Source organism: Manis pentadactyla, chromosome 9 (assembly GCF_030020395.1).
Source record: "Manis pentadactyla isolate mManPen7 chromosome 9, mManPen7.hap1, whole genome shotgun sequence".
Taxonomy (NCBI): Eukaryota; Metazoa; Chordata; class Mammalia; order Pholidota; family Manidae; genus Manis; species Manis pentadactyla.
Genome location: NC_080027.1, coordinates 6,174,536 through 6,201,034, shown reverse-complemented (window position 1 = coordinate 6,201,034; position 26,499 = coordinate 6,174,536). Strand labels below are relative to the sequence as shown.

Here is a 26,499-nt window from a genome sequence, read left to right as displayed (position 1 = left end):
GAGGGAGGAGTCAAAAGCTTATGTTATTTATATGGGGAAATGCTATGTCTTGGGCACTAATTATTAAAGGCACTAGTCAGTTTCCAAAGCTCCCAATTATAACTATCGCCATAAAGAAAATTACTAAAAAGTTGTGTGCTGTTACACTTACATTATAGATGTGATCACCACCTAAGAGGGTCCCAGGCTGGCCTAGTTCAGCACCATAAGAAGGCTTAGAGCAGGTCCCACTATTCCAGCTCAAGCGCCAATAAGAAGGTGTAATGTGCTGATGTCTTTGTGATTAGTTGAAAATAATCAACGATTGATGAACATGGGTAAGGTGGTTGAATAAGTATTAGACTGTAAATCTAAAGATAGAGGTAAAGTCCTCTTTTTGTCAAGTCCTGAGGTGTGTGTTTTACATACTGAATTGCAAATTCAGAGAAGCAGCTTCAATTCGGCCGGACTTCTCCCGCCACCTTTTTTTTTTTGTATGGCAGTAGAAGTAGATTGAAGCCAGCTGATAAGGGTTTTTAGCTGTTAACTAAAGTTTCACGGGTTTGTATCCCATCAATCTAGTGAGGATTTGGCTTAATAAAAGTGTTTGATTTGCATTCACGTGATGTAGGATAGAGTCTTACAGTCCTTAGGATCAGAAATAAAGTGTTTTATACTTGCTTAGAGCTTTGAAGGGTCTTGGTCTGTGTAACGTAAATTTCTAGTTTAGAATTGATATGGTTGGAATTAGTGGAAGTATATTGTGGATAGAATAATTAGGGGGGCTAATTTTATGTGTTTTGTAGTTTCAAATTGTCACTTTTATGTTGTTGGTTATTGGGAATATTGTTAGTGTTGTAGAGTAAGTCAGTGCATATACAAATATAAGTTTAGTAGAGCTATCATTGCTATTATTGGTAATATTATGTTGTTTCTGCTAAGTTCTTGAATGATCATTTAGGTAAAAATCTGGGTAATGGTGGAAGGCCTCCAAGTATAGTTAGGATTTTGAACATGATGGTTGTAATTAGCAGTGTCTTATTTGATAGGTGAGACAAAGATAAGGTTGTTGTCGATGAGTTGTGTACTAACATTATAAATATTGATAGGGTCATTATAATATAAATTAGGAGATTTAGAATAGTAATAGTTGGATTATATGTTGTTATTCAACCTACGTGGGCAATTGAGGAGTAAGCTATAATTTTTTGTAATTGTGTTCGGTTTAGACCTACTCAACCTCCAATTAAAATCGAGAGTGTTGCTCTAGGTATTATCAAGTTTATGTTAACTGTGGGTGAAATTTGACATAGAACTGAGATGGGTGTGATTTTTTGTCGGGTTAATAGTAGTATGCCCTATGACAGCAGGGTTCCTTTGTGCTACTTCTGGAACTCAGAAGAGTAATGGGGCTATTCCTAGTTTTATGGCTATAGCTGTGGTAATGATGACAGATGCCATCACCTGGCATCCAGTGTCCACTTGGTCTGCACGGCATGAGAATTATATCCCTACAATCCCAGAATTTGGAGAGCAATGGAGCCCTGGATGGAGTGAGATTATGTTCTAAGAACTCTTTCCCCACTGGCCTTAAGTAAAACAGGGAGAAAGAAAAGGCTTGTAAAACTAGAAAGCTGAATTAAGTAGCAAAGTGACAGAGACGTTTACCTCTGGAGGTTGAGGTCACAGGGATTTTGTCTTGATTAGGGTAAAGAGTTAATAGACAAGTCCAGTTGGCTTGTGCAACAAGAAGGTTCATTTACTGTCAGACAGTACACACCCAGACGGGAGTGCAGGTGACCTGAGAGAAGGCGCAGTTAAGGGCCTTTTGGGTAGCTGTGGGCGTACGGCATGCTGCATACAGGTGATTCCTAATTCCTGTGAAGTTTTGTCTTCAGAGTAGGGTTATTCAGGGGACTGTATTGATCCAGATCTCAGCATTTTTTATGCCCCTAGGTTCACTTACACTTTGGAGGTCTACCTCCCATCCTGGTTACAAGGTTCCTTAATTGATAGAGGGGCTGGAAGAAGCAGAACAGCATGTAGATGGAGTTAAAGTATAAAGTGGGCTTTTTCTAGGCTGAGTATATTTCACAGTGTCATGACCCTCATCCCATTTCTGTGCTTTGTCTCACTGCAAATGCAGAGAGTGGATGGAGAAGGTGTCTCCAAAATTTGCACTTTTGTTTGACAGTCAAAACTTCCCAGTAACATCCAGCTAGTTCTCATCTTGGTCACCAGAGGCAGCGGCGAACGGGTAACGTGGGTGCTGTCTCTCAGAAGTGGAACCTGCTGCTTAGACATTCTTTGTTCTCCAGTGTAGTCAGAGCAGCAGAAAGTCTAGTCATACTCAGGAAATTAAAATTCTAGATTTGGGAATTTCCCCCCTAACTACACCCTATCGTGCTGCCTTGCAAGTGCTCAGACAGCCAGGAAGCATCTCCAGCGGAAGTGGAGCTTGCACTGCCCCATTCGACGTGGCAACGGGGAGTTGCTGGACCACCTCATCTTCCCTGTCGGGTTTTTCCAGTCTGAACCCCGGGAGGAGTGGAACCCCTCGCATTGCAAAGCTGAGCACACACGGCAGCTGTTCAGCTGCTCTGACTCCAGGATTTTTTTCTTCGCAAGCCCTTGTGTGTCAGGCTGGGTGGTGAGGTGACAGCTGAGGCTGGGGGAGTGGAGAGCGGCTGACAGGAAAACAGACTCCTGAAGCCATTTCTCCCGTCTCTCTGCCCCATGTCCCTGGGGAGGAGGGCCTCCTTGGCCTTGGCATTATGCCGGAAGCCTTCACTTTATCCTCCTGAAAGGGATCGTCCTTGGTGCAGATCAATGTCATGACTAGGAAGGAAATTATGGTGGAAGTGGGAAGCTCTATGCCTCGTCTTGGGGAGAGAGAGGTCCCTGCAGGCATTATGGGTATGTGGGGACACCTGTTGTGATATGATTGATGATAAGTAAATATTTGGTAATTGAGATGACCAAAATACATTTCCTAGGTATTTTTGCTCCTCATGCACAATTCCCTGAAAATCCTTCTGAGCCATAACTGTCCAATGGGTGTCTTGTTAGGTTAATGCAGAGGCTTTGGGGCCCTATCCTAGGTTAGAGGCTGGTTGCCAGGGGCACCAAGCTTGTGATTAGAGGATGGGAATTATTAGCCCTCAGCCCCCAGGGAAGAGGAAAGGGATGAGGGCTGGAGGCTGAATCAGCAATGGCCAGTGATTTAGTCAGTCATGACTCTGCAGTGAAGCCCTCACGAAACCCTAAGAGAAGAGCACATCTCTCTCATCTCCTGTTTCCCTGTCAGAGCTTCCATGCCTGGGGAACCAGGTGGCCTGCACATGCCACCATGCCAGGCCCCAAGCACCCCAGGAGGATAGAAGCTCTTTTATTTGGGACCTTGGCCATATGTGTGTGTTCATCCGGCCGTTGTGTCCTTTATGGTATACTCTTTGTTAAACGTGAGTGTTCTTCTGAGATTCTGAGGCACCTTAGCAACTTGGGCAGACCTAAAGGGTAAGTTGTTGGAACCCGCAATCTTAGCCTGCAGGTGGGAAGCACAAGCTATAATTGCATGGGGCTTGCAACCAGGCTCTGGAGCTGGGGTGGAGGGCAGTCTTGAGGATAGAAACCTTACCCTGTAGAATCTGGTGTTGTCTCCGGGCAGATAGCCTCAGCATTGAGTTCTCAGACACCCTGCTGGTGTTCAAGAATTGCTTGGTGGTGTGTGCTTTGGAAACAGGTCCGGTATCCTGAAAGGAGTTACACTGCTGTGTATGAAAAAGAACGCTGGGTCACATGAAACCGCTATTAATATATGTAGGGACCTCCACACTGTTTTCCATAGTAGCTGCACCAATTTACATGGTCACCAACAGTGCATGACGGTTCCCTTTTGTCCACATCCTCATAAATACTCGTTATTTCTTGTTTTTTGGGAACTAGCCATTCTGAATGCTGTGAGGTGATAGCTCGTTGTGATTTTTTTGTTGTTACCATTAGAGTACAATTACATGAGCAACATTGTGGTTACTAGACTCCCCCCCCCCCCTTATCAAGTCCGCTCCCCGCACCCCACTACAGTCGCTGTCCATCAATGTAGTAAGATGCTATGGAATCACTACCTGTCTTCTGTGTGTTACACTGCAATCCCCGTGGCCCCCCACCCCCTACATTATGTGTGCGGATCGTAATGCCCCCTTTACCCCCTTATCGCTCCCTCCCCACCCGTCCTCCCAGGTCCCTTTCCCTTTGGTAACTGTTAGTCCATTCTTGGGTTCTGTGAGTCTGCTGCTGTTTTGTTCCTTCCCGTTTTTGCTTCGTTCTCATACCTCACAGAGGAGTGAAATCCTTGGATACTTGTCTTTCTCCACCTGGCTTATTTCACTGAGCATAACACCCTCTAGCTCCGTCCGTGTTGTTGCAAATGGTGGTAGGATTTGTTTTCTTCCTATGGCTGAACGGTATTCCGTAGTGCGTATGTACCACCTCTTCTTTATCCCTTCATCTCCCGATGGACACTTAGGTTGCTTCCATCTCTTGGGTATTGTAAATAGCGCTGCGATCAACACAGGGGTGCATCTGTCTCTTTCAAAATGGGCTCCTGCACTCTTAGGGTAAATTCCTAGGAGAGGAATTCCTGGGTCAAATGGCATTTCTGTTCTTTGGTTTTTGGGGGAACCTCCATACCGCTTTCCACAATGGTTGAGCTGACTGACATTCCCACCGGCAGTGTAGGAGGGTTCCCCTTTCTCCACACCCTTGCCGACATCTGTTGTTGTCTGTCTTTTGGGTGGTGGCCATCCTAACTGGTGTGAGGTGATACCCCATTGTGGTTTTAGTGTGCATTTCTCTGATGGTTAGCGATGTGGAGCGTCTTTTCATGTGCCTGTCGGCCACCTGAAATTGCTTCTGTGGAGAAGTGTCTGTTCAGAGCCTCTGCCCACTTTGTAATTGGATTCATTTGCTTTTTGTGTGTTGAGGTTCGTGAGCTCTTGATACATGTTTTGGATGGCAACGCCTTATCAGATATGTCATCAGTGAATATATTCTCCCATACTGAAGGATGTCTTTTGGTTCTACTGATGGTGGTCAAACAGAATCTTACGAAACCCCCTACCACTTCATTCCAAATCTGACTAATTTTTTAAATTTTTTCCGGAACACCAACCAGCCGAGAAAACTGGAACGAAGAGGAGAAGCTGTGATGCGGGAACATCTGGCGTAAAACTGAGAGGTGAGGTGGTGTGGAGACTGGTAGGTTGTATCTTTCCATGTGCTGCTTTCAAGGGTCATAGGGAAGAAAGATTGCCAAGGAGACGGAGCCCGGGGTGTTGACGTCACCTGGTATCGGTGGAGCCACGTAGCCTCTAGCCATTGACGGGGAGGCTAGCATGCGGCACTGTTGTCTTTCCTGCGGAGTTAGACGAGCGGCGTCCCCCGTTTGCAGTTCAGTCAGAGCCCGTGTGGGACTGTCCTGGCACCGGCCGGGGTGGACCCGAGAGCTGTGCCGTTCCTGCTGGGCTGTCGCAGCACCCCTCTCGGAACAGGGCCTCAGCAGCGCTCCCGGGAGAGAGAGAGAGAGAGAGAGAGAGAGAGAGGGAGAGAGAGAGACAGAGAGACAGAGAGACAGAGAGAGAGAGACAGAGAGAGAACTGCGCTCGAGAGACAGGGACAGCTTTATTTTCTGTAGCTCCCTGAGCATGCTCCTGATGTTTATTTTGAGATCTCTTTCTCAGGAAGATTGATTTGAGTCCAGTTACCAGGTTCCTTTGAAGGTTCATATTTGTAGGTGGCGCCCTCTAGCTCCCAGAAGCTTTACTCTCTGGAGATGCTCAGCCCTTGGGGGGGTTGGTGGTGGCAGGGGTCCCAGGGGAGCGGTGCCCGTGCCCACCCCCGCCGGGAGGAAAGAGGTCTTTCCTGCTTCCCGACCGCAGTGCCCGTCTCCACTGCCAGGGCCAGTTTGCGGAGCACGCGGGGAGAAGCTGCCGTAGGTGGGGGCGGCCGTTTTGCAGGCCGGTGCCGGCACGGTAAGGGGCCTCGGAGCTGCGAGACCAGCCAGGGGGATGGAGCGCCCGGAGCTCCTGAAAGCTCCCCCGCCTGCCGGGCAGAGTGCACCCGGGCAGTTTGGCGCACCTGTCCTTTCTCCTGAGCGGCAAGCCCTGCGGAAGCCTTGCCCCTTTAGCAGTTCTCTCGCTGTCAGGAAGTCTCTCAGACTGTCCGCCTTTCTTTTGTCCCACAGCGGCCGGATGTGGATCCCTGTGTTGTCCCACAAGTGGCTGGAATCTCAAGTCTCTCGAAGTCTTCCGCCTGTCTCTGCTTTCCAAGCCCACCGATCCTCCAGAGCGCAGCACGTGTACGGTAGGTTCGTGCTCCCAGAGCACATCTCCGGGGCTGTACGTCACACGTCTCCTCGAGGTGACAGCCTGCCGCAGCAGCGTTCTTCCCTGCTGCTCTTCCGGGATTTGGTGTAGTTGTTCTATTTCCACATAGTACGGATGTATGTGGTTTTGGTTTTGGGAGGAGGTTTCCGCCTCCCCTCTCACGTGAGCCGCCGTCTTTAATCCCATCAGCACATCTTTTTTCTTCTTTTTTTTCTTTTCAGTTTCACTTGTCTAGGGTACCTGTCCCCACCCCCTCAACTTCTGGTTTGTCTTCGTCCTTGGATCTCAAGTGAGTCTCCTGTAAGGGAGCACGTAGGTGGTCTTGAGTTTTCATCCCTTCTTTTAACCCTGTGTCTTTTGATTGGAGCACTCAGAGCCTGTCCTTTTATTCTGACAACTGAGAGCTGTGTCCTTATTGCACTTAAAAAATTTTTTTTGTTATCATTCATCTACAGTCACGTGAAGAACATCATGATCACCAAGTCCCCCCCAAAAACGCCGTCACAGTCGCTGACCATCAGCGTGTAGTAAGATGCTGTAGACCCCTTCACCATGTCCCGCCCACACACACCCCGTTACAGTCGCTGTCCATCAGCGTGTAGTAAGATGCTGTAGAATCACTACTTGTCTTCTCTGTGTTGTACAGCCCTCCCCATGCTCCCCCCACCCCACACATTATACATGCTAATCCTAATGCCCCCTTTCTTTCTCCCCGCCCTTATCCCTCCCTCCCCACCCACCCTGCCCAGTCCCTTTCCCTTTGGTAACTGTTAGTCCACTCTCGGGTTCTGTGAGTCTGCTGCTGTTTTTTTCCTTCAGTTTTTCTTTGTTGTTATACTCCACACACGAGTGAAATCATTTGGTACTTGTCTTTCTCCGCCTGGCTTATTTCACTGAGCATAATACCCTCTAGCTCCATCCACATCGTTGCAAATGATAGGAATTGTTTTATTCTTACACAACACTTTCTTCTTTATGATGCACTTGTAAATGGCATTATTTTCTTCATCTCTGATGTTTGGTTATTAGTGAATACAAGCAACCGTCTTTTGTAAGTTGGTTTGGTATCTTACAAGTTTACTGAATTCATTTTTAGTTCTATCATGTCTTTGGTGAAGTAGGGCGGGAAATTGGAATTCTAAAATCCCACTGTTTGTACCCCAGATCTTTCCAAAATCCAAGGCCCAGAGACTGCAGGGGATCCTCCCACATACCTTCTAATGAGCCCTGGACCCCTGCACCGTGCCATTTGTTTGAACTGGGTGGAAGGGCTTGGCCTCTCTTGACAGGGTGTTATGTCTGCTGTGCTTTTCTTATGTTTATTTTGCAAACTAGTTTATTTTCCAGCAATTTAAAACATACAGCATACTTGTAGTGTCAGTACAGATTCACTTTATACTGAATTTCCTAGCATCTCACTTTACCACAGTTGCCACTTCACACAAAATTTCTGTGGTGTCTACCCCAAACAGGGACACGCTTCCAGGGAAACAACACCTGACTGCAAATGAGGGAAGTATTAGGGTTTCCACATGATAATCCAATGCACAGAACCACCGCAGCTGTCACCATCCGCTCCAGCTGTGTGCACATGTCTTTCTATCCTGATGCAGTTTCCTTTTTTTGGAACTGTTCCCGAGACTTTACCTTAGTTGGTTTCTCTGGGACTTTGAATAAGCAGGATCACCTAATATTTGTCCTTCTTGGAGGGGCGCATTTCCCTGAGCATAATGGCTTTATGGGTCCATCTGTGCAGCAGGATCTAGGACTCCTTGTTTACTCCACTTTGTAGAGACCACATTGTTTTCGTCTGTCTGTGGACACCCGGGTCGTCTCCACATTTTGGCTGTTGTGACTCATGCAGCTGTAAACAGAGGTGTGCAATATCTGTGTCCCTGCTTTCATGTCATTTGTGCAAATGCCCTGAAATGGAATTCCTAATTATATGTTAACTATGCTCGAGTTTTGGGGGACACTCTTCACACACAGTGTTTTCAAATCAGCTTTGGACCATTTTTCTTTATTTCTATATTTGGCAGAATAATGTAGTTTATGGATCAACCCTGTTTTGTTCATCTGTTCATCCCTTGATGGGCATTTGAGTTGTTTCTACCTTTTTACTGTGGTGAGCAGTGCTGCTTAGAACTCTTGGGCCAGTTTCTGTTTGAACAGCATTTTCATTTTTTTGTGGTATTTATCTATGAGCGGTTCTTTACCCACAATTAGGTAACTGTATTATATATTATGAGGAAATGCCAAGCTGTTGTATACAAGCTGCATGTTTTATATTTCCACAAGCCAAGGTTAGGGGCTCTAATTCCTATGAATCCTTGGTAACATGTGATTTTGAATATTTCTGCGTATGGCCAATGCCATTTGCTTGCATTGGGTGGGGGACTTTGTGGTCTAATTTACATTTCCATAGCAACTAATGCTGTGTGGGACCTCTCCATGTGCTTGTTGAACATTTGTATGTATTACTTGGAATCTTAATCCACTTTAAACATTTGTCTTGTCTTGTTGCCTTGTACTAGTTTGTGGTGTTTCCTGGGACACAGGCTCTTTTCAGATGTACAAAGTGGAGATATTTCCTTTCATTCTGTGAGTGCTTTTCACTTTCTGGTTGCTGACTTTTGACGCAGAAAAGTTTTTAATTTTATGCTCTCTTCTGTTGCTTGTCCTTTGGTGTCAGCTCTGAGAAATCATGGCTAAATCCAAGGTCATGAACGTTTATCCTCATGTTTTCTTCTAGACTCTGTTTTTTTTTTTTACCTATTATGTAAGCCCTTTGTCTGTTCTGAGTTAATTTTTGTATGTGATATGTGTTTAGGGTTCAGTTTCATTCATCTGCACATGGACAGCTATTTGACAAGCACTGTATGCAAGGAAGACAGTTCTTTCCCTAATTTAATGTTGTCCACCCTTGTCAGAAAGCAAGTGACTGTATATGGTTGGGGTCACTTCTGGGCTTTCCACTCAGTTCTGTTGATCTATGCATACAGTTGACCCTTGAACAAAATGGGGGGTTGTGTAGCTGACATCCCACAGAGTCAGAATACACATAAAACATCTCACTGCCCCCAAACTTAAGTATTATCTTAATCTCATTGCTTATTTAGACTGGAAGACTTACCAATAATACAAACAGTTAACACATACTTTGTACATTACACATGTTTTGTGCTGTATTCTCACTGTAAGGTAAGCTAGAAAATATCAAGTGTTTCTAATTGTCTTAAGTCTTATGTGAGAGGTACCCTCCCTATACCAAGAGGTAAGGAAAGTCCTTTTCTTTGAAGACAAAGGGACAGAAAGAGGAATCTTAATGAGCAGGCCTTGATAAGTTCCCCCTATTTACAACACTATCTCATACTCCTTAACCTGTCATATTTCTCCACAACTGTCCCTCCTTATCAAACCCAGCACAAAAATGCTCAGGGCCAACTGCTTCTCTGTGTCTTCACTCCCTTGTTAAGTCTCCCATATCACATAAAACCTATTAATAAATGGGTGTGCTTTTCTCTGGTTAATCTTTGTCAGTTTCATTTTCAGACCCAGCAACCCTAAGAGGGTCAAGAACAACTCCCCCACCCCTTGCAGTGGTCCCAGTTGATACTAAGCACAGCACACTACAGTGGGCATCCTTCTATCACTCAGAAGAGGAAATTGAAGCTCCAAGCATTTAGATGACTGGACTAAGATAGGGCTGCCAGTCTTGGGGTAAAAACACAGGATAAAGTTCAGATGATAGCAAGAATTATGTTAATATAAGTATGTCCAAAAAATTATTTGTTCTCTGAAATTCAAATTTAACTTGTGTTTCTATGGCATCTTTACACCAAAGTTCCAGTTCTGGTGTATATAGGCATTTTCTCTGAGCCCAGGGCTCTTTCCACCACTCCAGTGGAGGGGCCTACACTCTCCACCCAGACCTGCGAATGGACAGTCATTGAAACTGCCTCGGTCAGACCCTCAAATAGCTGTGGAAGCTAATACTTTTCACTATAGCCATATCAGCCTTTTAGTTGGAATCTAATCCATACACCTTGGGGTAAAACATTATAACATTTTAAAGAAGTAAACAGTTTTTGTTGTAAATCCTCCTTATCCTAGGATAGCAGAAGCAGAACTTCCTGATCCTCTTCCTGGGATGTGCCACCGTGAACACAGAAATACAACAGAAAACATATTCTGGTCTTTGCCTCATTCCGGATCCTGGGCTCCTAAATCCCTGGGAATTTCCTGGGTAAGAGAGTCTTTTATACTAAGTAGGTGGTTCTGGGTGTGTTCTGCTCAGGTGTCTGACAGGCAGAAAGCCCATGCCATGATTAGAAACTTGGGATTTTCAGCCTCACCCCTCCATTCTCCAGAGAAAGGGGAGGGGATAAAAATGGAGTTAATAATACATCATACAGGTGTCTCAAAATATGGATTTTGGAGATCCTCCAGGTTGGCAAACACATCCATGTCGTGTACTGGGAGGGCAATGTGTTCCAACCCCAGAGGGAAGAATGAAGCCTTCTGCTGGCCAAAGGCCGATGCCTTCATAATCCCAAAGAAGCTCTTTGAAACCATTTCTCATGTGGGGTACACCTGTGACCTCCAGTGATCAAGGCACCAGCTTCACTGGGCAAATCACTGTACATTTCATTGTACAAATTGTAGTGAAATGTAATGGATGTACCCCAATTTGCCAAAGCATTCATCTGCTGAAACACATCCTGATTTCTTTAAGTTTTTAGCCTTTATGAATAGAGCTATTATGTAAAACTGCATGGTGGCTTTTGTTGGGGCATAGTTTTTCAAAGCAGTTGTATAAATACTGGCAATGTAATTCTTGAATGTCAAGGTGAGAACTTTCTTAATTGTAAAATATTTTTAATGGCTCATTTTTGTTTTATGGATTTTTGTATATCTTGAGTACAATCCTTTATCAAAAATGTATTTTGCAAATATTTTCTTTTAGTTTGTGTCTTGTGTTTGGGTTCTCTGAGCAAGGTCTTTTAGAGTAGAAATTATAACTCTATAAAGCACATGTGATTATTTTTCTTTTGTGGATAGGCCTTTGGTGTTGGGTTCAGCAAGGTTGTGTAGATTTTCTTGTTTTACCTACAAATTTTATAATTTTGCATCTAAAATTTGCCTATGAAGAATTTTTTTTATGAGTGTACCACTAAAAATTTTTTTTAATTAAAGCATTATTGACATACACTCTTATGAAGGTTTCACATGAAAGAACACTGCGGTCACTACATCCACCCATATTATCGAGTTCCCTCCATGCCTCATTGCAGTCACCATCCATCAGAGTAGTAAGATGCCGCAGAGTCACTACTTGTCTTTGTTCTACACTGTCTTCCCTGTGGTTCCCCACACCATTTGTGCCAACCATAATACCCCTCAATCCCCTTCTCCCTCCATTCTCACCTGCCCTCCCACATCCCTCCCCTTTGGTAACTGCTAGTCCCTTCTTGGAGTCTGTCAGTCTGCTTCTGTTTTGGTTCTTCATTTTTACTTTGCCTTTATACTCCACAAATGAGGGAAATCATTTGGCATTTGTCTTTCTCCACCTGGCTTATTTCACTGAGCATAATATCTTCCAGCTCCATCTATGTTCTTGCATATGGTAGGATATGTTTTTTCTTATGGTTAAGTAGTATTCCATTGTGTTTATGTACCACACCTTCTTTATTCATTCATCTCCTGATGGACACTTAGGTTGCTTCCATATCTTGGCTCTTGTAAAAAGTGCTGCAACAAATATAGGGGTGCATATGTCTTTTGGAATCTGAGAAACTATATTCTTTGGGTAAATTCCTAAGAGTGGAATAACTAGGTCAAATGGTATTTCTATTTTTAGTTTTCTAAGGAACATGCCTATGGGGAATTTCGAGTTAATTTTGGTGTAAGTTGTAAAGCCTTTGCCTACTTCATTTCACTCATTTCACTCTCAATCAAAGTGGAGAAGACACAGGAAATTTGTGCCCATTGCGGCTTGAATTTCCAAAGATTTGTGGTTCATCAGTTTAGCCACAAGGGGGAACCACCTTCCCTGATCTTTAAGCACACTTCCTGCAATGCTCACCGTGACCCGTAAGTGGCGCCTCTGCCCTCTTTGTGGACCAGCATGGCTCATGCGCGGTCAGGACGCAGGCCTTTTCTCCCGGCTCTGACCAGTGCCGTTATTGCTCCGGCTCCCAAGCAGGTCTGTGACACCGCAGGCCGCGTCCGCAGGTACAGCTTGGTATCCTGAGGAGCTGCGGTAGGGAAAGGTAAGGAGAAGCTTTCCGTGCATCTAGTGCTGAGCGCTCCTCTTCAGGGGCCGGGAGAGGAAGGCCTGCGAGGGGGAACGGAGTCTTTTTGGAGTCTGGGATAAGACGGGTGCGGCTGAGTTCAGGGTGTGGCGGGCTGCACTCAGGGAGAGTTCGGGCCCGGGCTGAGACCGGGCTGGGGCGGGTATGTGGTGTCCAGTGCTTCCCCGGGAGCCTGTGTCTCCATGCTGGGTGCCTCGGGCCCCGTGCAGTGGGTGAATTGTCCACACCTGTGGGACACCCTCCGGGCTGCAGGCATCCTTACTAACAACGCTCTGAAATGGGAATGGGGCAGAGGGGACTTGGCTGCTTAAGCGGCTTGCTTACCTGTGCTTCAGCCTTTGCTGAGCGCCCAGCACAGAGGGTGGTTTCCCGGGAAGGGTCCCCGAGGTGGGGTCCACCTGAGAGGCCCCCCAGGGCACAGCATGGAGCTGACACAGCCTGGCTCCCTGAGGGCGTCCCACACCCACGGCCTGTGACCGGGGCCTCATGAGCCGGTTCTTCATGCCGAGTAGGTTGGGGGATGAAGGGCACCTGGTGTTCTGTTTCGACTCCCACTCCTGCTTTGGCGCCAAATGGGGTCTCCGTTGCTACAGGTCCACAGTGTAGTGGGAGGTCAGGGCATGATGCCCGGGCTCTGCTTTCTCATGACGGCTGTGGGGATGGGGTCCTGTGTGGTTCTATCCAGCCTGTATGGTGTTTGCTTCTTCGTGAAGTGTGATCGAATTTCGATGGGGGGGTCCCACGGAGTCTGAATGTTCCTGTTGGTGGAGAGGACTTGTAATAACCTAACCCCACCCCCACCCCATCCTGGTCTGCAGTGTCCACAGTGTTCAGGTCTCAAGCTTCAAGCCTCCCGCCTCATTGGTTAGGCTTCTCCTTAGGTACTTCATTCTTTATGATGCAGTTGTAAAGGGCATTGTTTTCTTAATGTCTCTTCCTGATGGTTGGTTATTGGTGAACAGAAGCAAACAACTTCTGTATGTTGATTTTGTATCCTGCAAGATTACTGATTTTATTTTTAGCTGTAACAGGTTTTTGGTGGAGCAGTGTGGAAATTGGAATTTAAAAATCCCAGTGTTCCACTCCAGGTCGTCCCAACACCCAAGCCCAGTGTCTGCAAGGGAATTTTACCACGTGCCTTGTAGTGACTCCCGCAGGCTAAGTAGCGGTCCACTTCGGGTGAACTGAATGGGGAAGGCTTGGCCTCTGTGACCGGGTGTGATGTCTGCTCTGCTTTTCTGGTGCAGGACTGACATGGTTGTTCTGCAAAGTAATTTACTTTCCAGCAATTTCAAGCACACAGAAAACTTGCAGTGTCAGTACAAACACTCTTTACACTAAATGCCCCATGGTCCCACTTTACCACACATGCCACTTCACACAAAATTCTCTTGGCCTCTATACCCTAAATAGGGACAAGTTTATAGGGAGCCACCACCTGACCCTAAATGAGGGAAGTATTAGGGTCTCCACATGATAATCCAGTGCACAGACCCAGCACAGCTGTTTCCACCTACCCCAGCTGTGTGCAAATGTCTTTCTATTCTGATCACATTTCCTTTTTCTGGAACTGTTCCTGGGACTTTAGCTCAGATGGGCTCCACCAGATCTCACGTAAGTGGGATCACATAGTATTCATCCTTCTGTGACTGGTGCATTTCACTGAGAAAATTGGCTTTAGGGTCCATCCATGCAGCAGGTGCCAGGATGCCCTTGTTCACCCCACTGTGTGGAGACCACACTTTGTTCATCCATTTGTCTGTGGACACGTGGGTCTTCTCCACCTTTTAACCATTGTGAGTCATGCAGTTGTGAACATAGGTGTCCAAATATCTAAGTCCCTGCTTTTGGCAGATGACCTGTGGTTTGGGCAGATGCCCTGAAATGGAATTGCTGCTCATATATTAACTGTATATTCAAGTTTCTGAGGACACCTTCCCCCCTCCCCACACTGTTTTCCAGGCATCTGTGGACCATTTTCCTTTCTTTCTGTACATGGCAGAATAATGCAGTTTATGGATCAACCCGGTTTTATCCATCCATTCACCCCTTGATCGGCATTTGAGTTGTTTCTGACTTTTTGCTGTGCTGATCAATGCTGCCAAGAACACGTGGGCCAGTTTCTGTTTGAACATCGTAGTCATTTCTTTGCAGTATTATCTAGGAGTGGGTGCAGAACCACAATTAGGTAATTGTATTTTATTTTTATGAGGAAACACCAAGGTGTTGTACACAGGCTGTACGTTTTACATTTCCACAAGCAAAGGTTAGGGGCTACAGTTCTTCGGCATCCTTGGGAATGTGTGATTTTCAGTTTTCCTGATTATAGCCATTCCCATGTGTGTGCAGGGAATTCTATGTGACACCTTTCCATGTGCTTGTTGGAGCATTTGTATGTCTTGGAGTCTCTCAACCATTTAAAAAGTTGGGATGTTGTCTTGTTGCACTGTACAAGTTCGTGATGTATTCTGGATAACAGACTCTTGTCAGATGTACAGTGTGCAGATATTTTCTTCTATTCCGCAACTTTTTTCACTTCTTGGTTGGAATCTTTTGATGCAGAAAATATTTTAACTTGGAGGAAATTAATTTATTCTTTGTCTTGTTGCTTGTACTTTGGTTTTAGATCTGAGAAACCATAGCTGAATCCAAGGTCATGAACATTTATCCCCATGTATTACCTATTACATGTAAGCCGTTCTGTATTTTTAGTTAATTTTTATATGTGATATGAGTTAGGATTCATTTTCATTCTTCTGCATGTGGACAGCTGGTTGCCAAGCACCATTTACTGGAAAGACACTTTCTCTCCATAAGTTAATGTTGTCCACCCTTGTCAGAAATCAACTGGATATTGTTGGTTAGGGCCATTTCTGGGCTTTCCATTCAGTTACGTTGTTCTGTATATACAGTCGACCCTTGAACATGGGTGTTAGTAGTGCTGACACCCCCACAGAATCACAATCTACATAAAACATCTGACTCTGCCAAAACTTTGTTATCCTAAAACTGATTGCCTGTTTTGACTGGAAGCCTTACCAATAATATAAACACTCGATTAACAATATTTTGTACATTATACCTATTATGTGCTATATTCTTACAGTAAAGTAAGCTAGAGAAAAGGTAATGTTTCAAATTGTTGACTTAACATTTTCCCAATATATTTGTGGGGAAAAGTCAGTTTAAGTGGACCTGTGGAGTTCACATGCCTACTGTCCAAGGGTCAACTGTGTATCTTTATGACAGTGTCACAGTGTTTCATTTACTGCTCACTTTGTACTAAGATTTGATTTTGGGAAGTCTGTGCCTCCAGATTTGATTTTCTTTATCAAGATTCTGCTCAAAGGCTCATTGTGACCCTTGCAATTTTATATGTGACAGAATCAGCTGAAGTAATTCTTCCCAAAAAGCTTTGGGAATTTTCATAGGAACCACATTGAGTGTGTAGGGTGCATTTGTGCCATTGCCATCTTAGAGATCTTAAGTCTGCTATCACCACAGCAGGACCTTACATTTATTTTGCTTTTCTTTATTCTTCCTATTATCAATGTTTTATAATTTTAAATGCATAATACTTGCCCTTAATTTAAGTCTGTTCCCATGTATATTATTAATGTTGACATTATTTAGTAGAGAATGAAAAAATTCCTTTTGTGATTATTCACTGCTAATGTATACAAAGAAAACATGTTTGTGTAATGTTCCTTTTTCTTGTAACTTTACTTAGTTAATTTAGAAGCTTACATTTGGAATTTAAGGGTTCAGAGCTTTGGGATTTAATAATTTAGATATTTAGGATTAAAATAATACTGCCTAATATTTAATAAATGGAGGATTGGAACACAGTGAAGAGTAGGGTTTGTCGTAGGGGTTTTGTTTGAAATAAGACAATAGGAAGAGAAGGGGTTAGAACTATGGATAGGGTACAGGAATGGGTTAGTGTTAGGGTTAGGGTAATGTGATAGAGTGAGGCTTTCAAATACAGCTATGATTCTTCAAACAATTTCCAGCCCTTTTCGACATATTCCTCAGACTTTGCAGGCATGAAAGTGGTCTCAGGCTGCCTGGTAGTTCTGCTGGGTTCAGAACCCTAGGTGGGAAATCTTTCTGGCCACCCAGCTTTATTATCATCTGCTCTCCAGTGCTGCAGTGGACAAGTCTGAGGTCGTTTTCCTTGATCTTTTGCATGTTTTTGTCATTTTCTTCTGTGCTAGTATTTTAGGTCTCTCTTACTCATGTTTATCCTAGAAATTGTTGGTGAATTAACCACAATGTAAACTATTTTTCCTTCATTGAGTTGAGTGCTCAGTGGGTCCTTATAACCCTAGATTATGTGGTTGAGTTATTGAATATGTTCTTATAGTATTTCCTTTGACGATTTTCTCCTGTTTCCCTTTTTTTTGACTGCATATTAATTTTGGTATAAAACTTTTTAACATTGATTTTACAGTGTTCTTACCTTTTTCTTTGTATTTTCCACCTCTCTAACTGTTTGTTCTCCTTTCCGTGAGATTTCTTTAACTAATCTCTGAATCCTTTCCTTGAATTTTTTGTTTCTTTTCCATTCTTCCTGATTTTTTTCTTTTCAATAATAGGCTCTTATGAGATGAATGCAGGATCTTAGCTCAATGGAGATATTAAGTATGATTTCTTTGAAGTTTTCTTCTTTTACCAGTATTGCCTGTTTCCACTATTATACTTTTTTCACGTTATTTTGGTCTTTTCTCCTAATTATCGTGGGCTTACTCAGATGTCTGGTGATCCTTCTCTTTCGCTTATTTAAGAGGTTAGGCACTGGAGATCTATCAAGGAATGGAGTGTGCCCATTTGTGCCACGTACGCCTATATGTCTGCGGGCTTGTTTTCTGCCGGACTTTGTAAGGTGACTGGGTCCCCAAGTGGCATTCTCATTGCAGATACTGATAGTTTATCTGTAAGTCTTTTCAGTAGATGGGTTAATTTTCCCAGAGGATGGACCCTTGGTCTCTTGTTTTGGGAATATCAGCCCAGATACTGGAGTTCTTGACCCGTGTGGAGAGATTTCCTGTAGGCCTGCAGGATCTCGTGCTCTGACATGCACATGTTTACTTTCTAACCTTGTTTTCACCCCTGTTTTCTTCACTGCTGGTGTTACAGTTTTGTTGCTCTACAACAAAGGGGACAGTGGAGTATCCTTGGAGTCTAACTACTCCTTGTACAGGCTTTCAAATGCTCTCCCTGTTTCTGCCTTTGCCCACACGCCACCTTCACAGGTGGTCCCTGCAGCCTGTTTATGTTGATGCTGCCTCCTCAGACACTGAGGTTTGGCCATGCTCTGTGTCTCACATCCCTCACCATTTCAACATACATTTTGCATATGTTGTGGTACAGGGATCTAGATGTCTCCTAGATTTAATTTAAAAAATGGAGTTCAATTTTTTTAAAAGAATTGTTCTATTGCCTTTTCAAGAAAATAAAGGTGGTAGAGACATCTTTGCTCTATCATCATAAAAGTAGAAGCCCTTTGAACAGAGGAATTTCAAAGCCTTTTGAGTAGAGAAATGTATTGAATGAATAAGAGAATGTAATATTATGAAAGTTCTCTGTCCTTACTTTCACCTCTTTGTGACTTTCTAAATCTCTGTGCATCTTTGCCCTACAGTATCTGTGGGAGTTTGTTCAGATAGACTGGAAGCTGGTTAGAGGCTTTCATATTGACCAAACTGTGCCAGATAAATTGCATATTTTCTGCTTGGGTATTGTTAGCCCCATAATGCTGGGGTGTACACTCTGTCCTTACTCTGTTCTGGCATGAGTTTGGAAGACAGTGTCTGCTCTGATCAAGGTTAAGCAGGTTTGAGACAAAAGCAAAAGGCTTAGAGGGTAACTAACTATGCCCTCATTCATTCAACCTGCTTTTGTGCAGCTTGCTTAACCCACGATGCTCTATGACTAGTCTTATCTGGTGATAATGTGTGGAAAACTACCGCATCGCAAGTGGCAGGATCCAGTGAGCATGAAGATTCTGTTTCCTGGAACTGTCTGGAAACTTACTTATTTTAAACGGAATGAGCTAGGCCTGCAGACATAAATGGCTGCTAAGCTCCTCGGTATCCAGTGTGGAAAATTGCCTTCTCTCTGTCCTCAGCATTTGAATATGCTGTCTATTGGGAGGAATTCTGCACTGAAAAGAAGCTCCCTGGCATTCCCAGTCAGTTCTTCCCACCCCAGAATCTGAACACTGAGGGAACAGTACAGAAACACAAGACCAGTTGGAGGTGGTAGTAAGTGCACAGGGGTGATGGGCTGATTCTGGGGCAAAGTCATTTGTGTTCTTGCGTACAGTCATGGAAATTTATTCTAAGTAAACTGGTCCTCTGCCTTTAGTGTGAACTCTGTGAATTCCTACTGTACCGCCACGGTTTCCTTTCCCTTTTAAGTTGCCAGCGTTCATTTCTGTTGTTTGTAGTTAAGAACCGGATTGGCACAGACTGGTTGTTCTTGCTATTTCCCTCTGGTGTCCCACTGTGAGCTAGATTTCTCTCTTGAAATGGGGTCCCAACACCTAGTATTTTCTGAGAAGCTTTAGTGTCTGACTTGGACTTTAGGAAACTCAGGTCCTCATGTTCAAGCTTTTTAAACTTTGTTGTTTCTCTGTGGATCTCAATGTGTGGAATGCACCAGAAATGAAAACACACACATCTACTACACAAAAGGAGAATATTTGCTCCCCTTTCATTTCTTGTCTTATCTTTTCATGGAAAAAATGATGTGGGTTTCATTAAATGTTTTTTTAATTTCGTTTTTCATTAAAAATTTTTCTTGTGGTAATAACATATTACATAGTTTACTATCTTAACTGCTTTTAATTGTACATTTCAGTAATGTTAAGTTTATTCACATTGTAAAACACATTTCCAGAATTTTTTCACGTATGTCTTGTTTGATCATAAAGAGAGGATGGCTCAGTTGAGAGAAAGAAGACTGTTTTTATAGAAGAATAACCTTTTGGCCATTTTCCATGAAGCAAGTTAAAATATTATTTATCTCTTAAAACTTTTGAATTTTTGTAATTTTAGATGTTGCTTGTGGAGTATTAATTTTGTACCTAAGCATTAGTTATATTGGTAACCAAATAAGTTTATATAAATGTTTCCTTATGTAAGTAATGATTTGGGGCCAATTGTGACAGCATTTCCCCAACTTACTTTGTTAATTGGAGCCTGAAGTAGACTGGAGATAGTTGCAGCTGGTCTTGAGGAGGTGCAGAAAGGCTCATTAGCCAGCAGTGGTTCATTGTGGCATCTCTTCTTTTCCATGAATGGAGACAAGATGTATTAGCATCTTCTAACCACTGGTGGAGGCTCAGAAGTATACCACAAAATCTCCTACGTTTTATGAAGCTGTGTTGTTCCCAAGTGAAGTGTTTATGTAAGACTTTTGTGAGGATCATAGTGAGGGATATATTTAGAGTATTTGTGGTTGTCTTTTGAAGCATGAGGACTCTCTTTTTTTTTTTTTTAAATAATTATTTTTTATTGAAGGGTAGTTGATGCACAGTATTACATATCATTAGTTTCAAGTGTACAACACAGTGGTAGAACATTTATATACATAATTCTAGGTTCTAGCTATCACCCTACCAAGCTGTTACAATATCTTGACTATATTCCTTATGCTATACATTACATCCCGGTTACTTATTTATTTTACCATTGGAAGTCTGTCCTTTTTTTTTTTTTTTGTGAGGGCATCTCTCATATTTATTGATCAAATGGTTGTTAACGACAATAAAATTCTGTATAGGGGTGTCAATGCTCAATGCACAATCATCAATCCACCCCAAGCTTAATTTTCATAAGTCTCCAATCTTCTGAGGCATAACAAACAAGTTCTTACATGTAGAACAAATTCTTACATAATGAATAAGTTACATAGTGAACAGTACAAGGGCAGTCATCACAGAAACTGTCGGTTTTGCTCATGCATTATGAACTCTAAACAGTCAGTTCAAATATGAATACTCATTTGGTTTTTATACTTGATTTATATGTGGATACCACATTTCTCTCTTTATTATTATTATTTTTAATAAAATGCTGAAGTGGTAGGTAGATACAAGATAAAGGTAGAAAACATAGTTTAGTGTTGTAAGAGAGCAAATGTAGATGATCAGGTGTGTGCCTGTAGACTATGTGTTAATCCAAGCTAGACCAGGGCAATAAAACATCCAGGTATGCAGAAGATTTCTCTCAGAACAGGGGGGATGAGGTTCGAAGCCTCACCTCTGTTGATCCCCAATTTCTCACCTGATGGCCCCCCTGCGACTGTGCCTGTCTTAGGTTGTTCCTCCCTTGAGGAATCTTACCCGTCTCTGGCTAACCAGTCATCTTCCGGGGCCATACAGGGAAATGTGAAGTTGGTAAGTGAGAGGGAAGCCTTATTGTTTGAAAAGGTTAGCTTTTTACTTCTTTGCGTATTTATGCCCTGTGGCTTCTATGCCCAGCATTTGTCTTGAGGTATCTTTACCACTTGGAAGAATTATGATACTCAGTAAATTTGATATGAGGCACGAATTCTATTTAAGGGTTGTAATTAGGAAGGAAGAAGAAAAGCTATAGAAGTAGCAGGCGGAAGAAAACATGGGAAGATTGATTATTTCTTTGACATATCTTCTTGTAGAGTAACTTCGGCATGTATAGGTTTTAAGCGACTGCTTAAATTGCGCACACACATTAACATAATAGGAGTACAGTTACGTAACCAAAGCATATCTGTAATTACCAGCCATCTCCAGTGAAACCAAGGAAACCAGTTAGGCACCTTAGGCATTTGTGAAAACTTATCTATGATATGGTGGATATTGTCCAACTGAACTTGAACAGTCTGAGAGAAATCAGACAAATCAAAACAACCCATTCCTGGGGACTGTTCACATGCCATATGTTCTTTTAACAGTAAATAGTCTGTAGTTGTAAGACTTTGGAGCGCTACAATTTGCACTTCTCCAAATACTTGGTTGAGTTCCAACAGTATAGATCCAGTCAAATTTGTTGTTTTACTGTATGCAAGGCCAGCTTAGATATCTCCTTCCTCATTCCCATGGCAAGTGCAGGAACTGGTGGGATGAGTGCATCTACAGCTGTAGCAGTGCGCGGATCTTTGTTGGGGTTTTTTGATGATCATCTTCTGGCATGAGTCTTCCAGAGAGTGCAGATGTTGGAAGTTCTTTTTCATATCGTATCTTAGTTCATTTTCGGGGTAGCCCAATTAGGCTTTGATCCTCTGTATAAACACAAACAGACCCTTTGCCTACACTTTTATATGCCCTTTATACCCTTGTGTAGAACTCGTTGGAGGTTACCACACAGGAACTGCCCTTTTTTTTTGTTTTGTTTTGTTTTTGGTATCACTAATCTACACTTACATGACGAATATTATGTTTACTAGGCTCTCCCCTATACCAGGTCTCCCCTATAAACCCCTTTACAGTCACTGTCCATCAGCATAGCAAAATATTCTAGAATCACTACTTGCCTTCTCTGTGTTGTACAGCCCTCCCTTTTCTCCTACCCCCCCATGCATGTTAATCTTAATACCCCCCTACTTCTCCCCCCCTTATCCCTCCCTACCCACCCATCCTTCCCAGTCCCTTTCCCTTTGGTACCTGTTAGTCCATTCTTGAGTTCTGTGATTCTGCTGTTGTTTTGTTCCTTCAGTTTTTCCTTTGTTCTTATATTCCACAGATAAGTGAAATCATTTGGTATTTCTCTTTCTGCGCTTGGCTTGTTTCACTGAGCATAATATCCTCCAGCTCCATCCATGTTGCTGCAAATGATTGGATTTGCCCTTTTCTTATGGCTGAGTAGTATTCCATTGTGTATATGTACCACATCTTCTTTATCCATTCATCTATCGATGGACATTAGGTTGCTTCCAATTCTTGGCTATTGTAAATAGTGCTGCAATAAACATAGGGGTGCATCTGTCTGTCTCAAACTTGATTGCTGCGTTCTTAGGGTAAATTCCTAGGAGTGGAATTCCTGGGTCAAATGTTAAGTCTGTTTTGAGCATTTTGATGTACCTCCATACTGCTTTCCACAATGGTTGAACTAACTTACATTCTCACCAGCAGTGTAGGAGGGTTCCCCTTTCTCCACAGCCTCGCCAACATTTGTTGTTGTTTGTCTTTTGGATGGCAGCCATCCTTACTGGTGTGAGGTGATACCTCATTGTAGTTTTAATTTGCATTTCTCTGATAATTAGCGATGTGGAGCATCTTTTCATGTGTCTGTTGGCCATCTGTATTTCTTTTTTGGAGAACTGTCTGTTCAGTTCCTCTGCCCATTTTTTAATTGGGTTATTTGTTTTTTGTTTTTTGAGGCGTGTGAGCTCCTTATATATTCTGGACGTCAAGCCTTTATCGGATGTGTCATTTTCAAATATATTCTCCCATACTGTAGGGATCTTTCTTGTTCTGTTGATGGTGTCTTTTGCTGTACAGAAGCTTTTTAGCTTAATATAGTCCCACTTACTCATTTTTGCTGTTGTTTTCCTTGCCCAGGGAGATATGTTCAAGAAGAGGTCACTCATGTTTATGTCTAAGAGGTTTTCGCCTATGTTTTCTTCCAAGAGTTTAATGGTTTCATGGCTTACATTCAGGTCTTTGATCCATTTTGAGTTTACTTTTTTATATGGGGTTAGACAATGGTCCAGTTTCATTCTTCTACATGTAGCTGTCCAGTTTTGCCAGCACCACCTGTTGAAGAGACTGTCATTTCGCCATTGTATGTCCATGGCTCCTTTATCAAATATTAATTGACAATATATGTCTGGGTTAATGTCTGGATTCTCTAGGCTGTTCCATTGGTCTGTGGCTCTGTTCTTGTGCCAGTACCAAATTGTCTTGATTACTATGGCTTTATAGAAGAGCTTGAAGTTGGGGAGTGAGATCCCCCCTACTTTATTCTTCTTTATCAGGATTGCTTTGGCTCTTCTGGGTCTTTGGTGTTTCCATATGAATTTTTGAATTATTTGTTCCAGTTCTTTGAAGAATGTTGCTGGTAGTTTCATAGGGATTGCATCAAATCTGTATATTGCTTTGGGCAGGATGGCCATTTTGACGATATTAATTCTTCCTAGCCACGAGCATGGGATGAGTTTCCATCTGTTAGTGTCCCCTTTAATTTCTCTTAAGAGTGACTTGTAGTTTTCAGAGTATAAGTCTTTCACTTCTTTGATTAGGTTTATTCCTAGGTATTTTATTTTTTTTGATGCAATTGTGAATGGAGTTGTTTTCCTGATTTCTCTTTCTGTTGGTTCATTGTTAGTATATAGGAAAGCCACAGATTTCTGTGTGTTGATTTTGTATCCTGCAACTTTGCTGTATTCCGATATCAGTTCTAGTAGTTTTGGGGTGGTGTCTTTAGGGTTTTTTATGTACAGTATCATGTCATCTGCAAATAGTGACAGTTTAACTTCTTCTTTACCAATCTGTATTCCTTGTATTTCTTTATTTTGTCTGATTGCCGTGGCTAGGAACTCCAGTACTATGTTAACTAACAGTGGAGAGAGTGGTCATCCCTGTCTAGTTCCTGATCTCAGAGGAAATGCTTTCAGCTTCTCGCTGTTCAATATAATGTTGGCTGTGGGTTTATCATAGATGGCCTTTATTATGTTGAGGTACTTGCCCTCTATTCCCATTTTGCTGAGAGTTTTTAACATGAATGGATGTTGAACTTTGTGAAATGCTTTTTCAGCATCTATGGAGATGATCATGTGGTTTTTGTCTTTCTTTTTGTTGATGTGGTGGATGATGTTGATGGACTTTCGAATGTTGTACCATCCTTGCATCCCTGGGATGAATCCCACTTGGTCATGGTGTATGATCCTTTTGATGTATTTTTGAATTCGGTTTGCTAATATTTTGTTGAGTATTTTTGCATCTACGTTCATCAGGGATATTGGTCTGTAGTTTTCTTTTTTGGTGGGGTCTTGGCCTGGTTTTGGTATTAGGGTGATGTTAGCTTCATAGAATGAGTTTGGGAGTATCCCCTCCTCCTCTATTTTTTGGAAAACTTTAAGGAGAATGGGTATTATGTCTTCCCTGTATGTCTGATAAAATTCCGAGGTAAATCCATCTGGCCTGGGGGTTTTGTTCTTTGGTAGTTTTTTGATTACCGCTTCAATTTCGTTGCTTGTAATTGGTCTGTTTAGATTTTCTGTTTCTTCCTGGGTCAATCTTGGAAGGTTATATTTTTCTAGGAAGTTGTCCATTTCTCCTAGGTTTCCCAGCTTGTTAGCATATAGGTTTTCATAGTATTCTCCGATAATTCTTTGCATTTCCGTGGGGTCCGTCGTGATTTTTCCTTTCTCGTTTCTGATACTGTTGATTTGCGTTGACTCTCTTTTCTTCTTAATAAGTCTGGCTAGAGGCTTATCTATTTTGTTTATTTTCTCGAAGAACCAGTTCTTGGTTTCATTGATTTTTGCTAGTGTTTTATTCTTCTCAATTTTATTTATTTCTTCTCTTATCTTTATTATGTCCCTCCTTCTGCTGACCTTAGGCCTCATCTGTTCTTCTTTTTCCAATTTCAATAATTGTGACATTAGACCATTCATTTGGGATTGCTCTTCCTTTTTTAAATATGCTTGCATTGCTATATACTTTCCTCTTAAGACTGCTTTTGCTGTGTCCCACAGAAGTTGGGGCTTAGTGTTGTTGTTGTCATTTGTTTCCATATATTGATGGATCTCCATTTTGATTTGGTCATTGATCCATTGATTATTTAGGAGCGTGTTGTTAAGCCTCCATGTGTTTGTGAGCCTCTTTGCTTTCTTTGTACAGTTTATTTCTAGTTTTATGCCTTTGTGGTCTGAAAAGTTGGTTGGTAGGATTTCAATCTTTTCGAATTTTCTGATGCTCTTTTTGTGGCCTAGTATGTGGTCTATTCTGGAGAATGTTCCATGTGCACTTGAGAAAAATGTATATCCCGCTGCTTTTGGATGTAGAGTTCTATAGATGTCTATTAGGTCCATCTGCTTTACTGTGTTGTTCAGTGCTTCCGTGTCCTTACTTATTTTCTGCCCAGTGGATCTATCCTTTGGGGTGAGTGGTGTGTTGAAGTCTCCTAGAATGAATGCATTGCAGTCTATATCCCCCTTTAGTTCTGTTAGTATTTGTTTCACATATGCTGGTGCTCCTGTGTTGGGTGCATATATATTTAGAATGGTTATATCCTCTTGTTTGACTGAGCCCTTTATCATTATGTAGTGTCCTTCTTTATCTCTTGTTACTTTCTTTGTTTTGAAATCTATTTTGTCTGATATTAGTACTGCAACCCCTGCTTTCTTCTCACTGTTGTTTGCTTGAAATATGTTTTTCCATCCCTTGACTTTTAGTCTGTACATGTCTTTGGGTTTGAGGTGAGTTTCTTGTAAGCAGCATATAGATGGGTCTTGCTTTTTTATCCATTCTGTTACTCTGTGTCTTTTGATTGGTGCATTCAACCCATTAACATTTAGGGTGACTATTGAAAGATATGTACTTATTGCCATTGCAGGCTTTAAATTCGTGGTTACCAAAGGTTCAAGGTTAGCCTCTTTAGTATCTTAGTGCCTAACTTAGCTCGCTTATTGAGCTGTTATATACACTGTCTGGAGATTCTTTTCTTCTCTCCCTTCTTGTTCCTCCTCCTCGATTCTTCATACTGTGGCTGTTTTGTGCTGTGCTCTTTCTAGGAGTGCTCCCATCTAGAGCAGTCCCTGTAAGATGTTCTGTAGAGGTGGTTTGTGGAAAGCAAATTCCCTCAGCTTTTGTTTGTCTGGGAATTTTTTAATCC

The 26,499-nt window shown here is 42.6% G+C and overlaps 1 long non-coding RNA gene across 3 annotated transcripts in view; it reads left to right on the top strand.

Moving 5' to 3' along the window:
- Positions 1-5,101: 5,101 nt before the first annotated feature.
- The window catches only part of LOC130684767 (uncharacterized), a 183,937-nt gene continuing 162,539 nt past the window's right edge, over positions 5,102-26,499 (top strand). For all 3 annotated transcript variants that reach the window (XR_008999091.1, XR_008999092.1, XR_008999090.1), the window contains exons 1-2: positions 5,102-5,215; positions 6,221-6,339. This is a non-coding gene — a long non-coding RNA (uncharacterized LOC130684767). The remainder of the gene's footprint in view (positions 5,216-6,220; positions 6,340-26,499) is intronic.